Below are 2,673 nucleotides of genomic sequence, written 5' to 3'. Positions count from 1 at the left end.
AATACTTCGCTGTCTTTGACGTTTTCTACCTCGGCCAGTTCTATGTATTACAATATATTTATATATATATATTATCTTTCTAATGAAATAAGATTATAGCAACGGATTAATCGCAAATGCTCGCATATATATATATATATATATATATATATATATATATATATATATATATATATATATACTTACACGCGCAAACTCATCTACTTTCCTTTTTTCTACTCTCTTTTAATCACACCTTTAATTTCCACGTGGAAGATACAATTTGGCATACGGAAATCCACGTCATTAGCGTCTCAGCGTCACAGGAAGATTCAGGTAGTCGGAAATGGAAGTGCGGCCGAGCCCACTAATAATGCCTCGGTGAGAAAATTCGTCTGCCCTCAACTCGGGCGCGCTTTTTGGTCGCAACCTTCTATCCTAAGAAACTATACTTGTACGCATGACAGAAAGATCCAAAAATATATATGTTGATACAAACCTAAGGAGATTATTTTAAGGTTTTATATAAAAAAAAGTATTGAGTAGATATATAGAGCGAGTGAATTTTAAAAAGCGAGTAAAGAGCGCCGCAGAGTTGACCGCGGAGTCTCGCTTGACTCCGGTGGTGGCTCCCACTCTATGCTTGACTGGCCGTTCATTCACCCAGCAGTCTGTAACCAGCCTAGGGTAAGAACGAGTTCCCCTCACACTCAGTCGTGCACTGGACGTGGAGGGCATGTGAGGAAAGAGTGCAGCCTCCAATAAAAAGATTTACCTGGCGTAAATTCAGTGTGAGGAAGTGGTTGTGTTACGTCAGTGAGGAGCGAGGGGGGAGGAGCGTGAGTGCGGGAGCGCGCGTGCGAGGCAGTGCGGGAAGCGACGGGGCACAGTGCGGTGGTGGGCAGCCTACGCTACCACTAACATCCAGTATCGATTTTTGTGCCGCTGGGTAGCCATTTTACTGAGAGCGGCCCTTTGGGGCAGTCAGTCTGTTGTGAGGAGGATCCGGTTGCAGGTCTGTGTGGATTTAGGAAGTGCGACAGTGAGTGGCAGTGCGGGTACGGTGCCGTGTTTGGTACCTGGCGCTCGGTAGTGGGACTCGTTGTCACGTGTCAGCACACCACAGCACGTACAGGCGCCAGCTCGTTACCACTCGACCACGCCAGGGACGTCAGGTGCCCACGTCATCGCCTCCGCTGGGGTACACCGTCGCCAGCACCTCCAGCACCTCCCAGCCTCACTCGCAAGGTAACATCCCAGCCTGTTTAGTGCCACGGGGTAGTGTAGTGCCTGCATGACGCGGCAGTGCCACGTTACCCACAGCTCATGACGAGCAGGAATATAAGCCCTCATGATCCATACCCGACATGCTACCACTTTATCTAGCTGTTACTTTTATGTCTTGGCGTCGCAGTGACGAGAGGTGACTATAGGCCTACATACGCTGTGTATCGAAGTGCAGTGTACGTCATGAAAGAACCGTGAATGGAAACAGGCGCATGTAGGGGCCGTAGTGACATAGTGTTATTGTGTGTGTTTTTTCCATAATTAAGAAAAAAATGAACTTTTGCAGCTACCAGCGTATGTGTGACAGACGGACGAGTGTGTTGTAAGATAAAACCTTGAATGCACAACTTTCACCCAGTCTATCACATATGCGATGATTTTTGCTTCAGCAGACATGAAATTTTCTTCCAATCCACACTTTCTTCATGTCCATGCATTTTGGTTCATACTCCTATTAAGAATGGCAGAGTGTTAGTGCATGTGTATTGGCTAAGTTGAGAATACTGTCATTGTATATGCATAATGTGTCTCCCGGTATCACACACGCAGATGTACATATAATGTATACAGCATATAGCACACACCGTCACACATAATTTGTACATACGCTACACACTATAACACAAACTGCAAACTACAAACTACACTTACACACAAACTACACTTACACTCACATTCACGCACACACACGCACCTACGCACACACGCACCTACGCACACACGCACCTACGCACACACGCACCTACGCACACACGCACCTACGCACACACACACACCTCCGCACACACAACTACACACACACACACACACACACAACTACACACACACACACACACACACACACACACACACACACACACACACACACACACACACACACACACACACACACACACACATACACATACACACACATACACACACAACTAGACACACACACCTACAAACACACACCTACATACACACACCTACATACACACACATACATACACACACCTACATACAGACACCTACACACACACACACCTACACACACACACACACCTACACACACGCACACACACGCACACGCACACGCGCGCACACACGCGCGCGCACACACACACACACACACACACACACACACACACACACACACACACACACACACACACACACACACAGATATATATATGCGACACCACAATACCCCAAATACACAGTGTAACACAACACATACACGCACACCAAAATAATATAATCATTGATGTATAACTGACCACAAACGCAAATAAACAAATGAAATTAAAGGAAAAAAAAAACAACACAACGCATCCCACCGCATTTGCTTTGAGCTCAACCGACTCTGTTATCCTTACCTCCCTTTAAACCATATGGTTCCCTTTTGCCTGTCAGCTGTCCCTTTAA

At 46.2% G+C, this 2,673-nt stretch overlaps 1 protein-coding gene across 1 annotated transcript in view; it reads left to right on the top strand.

Annotated features, from left to right (window-relative positions):
- Positions 1–638: 638 nt before the first annotated feature.
- LOC125032708 overlaps positions 639–2,673 on the top strand; it is a 46,057-nt gene continuing 44,022 nt past the window's right edge. Inside the window, exon 1 of the mRNA XM_047623967.1 lies at positions 639–1,227. The gene's annotated coding sequence lies outside the window, so the exon portion shown is untranslated. The remainder of the gene's footprint in view (positions 1,228–2,673) is intronic.

Source organism: Penaeus chinensis, chromosome 15 (genome assembly GCF_019202785.1).
Source record: "Penaeus chinensis breed Huanghai No. 1 chromosome 15, ASM1920278v2, whole genome shotgun sequence".
NCBI lineage: Eukaryota > Metazoa > Arthropoda > Malacostraca > Decapoda > Penaeidae > Penaeus > Penaeus chinensis.
The sequence above is the reverse complement of the archived record's forward strand: the minus strand, read 5'-3'. Positions and strand labels throughout refer to the sequence as shown.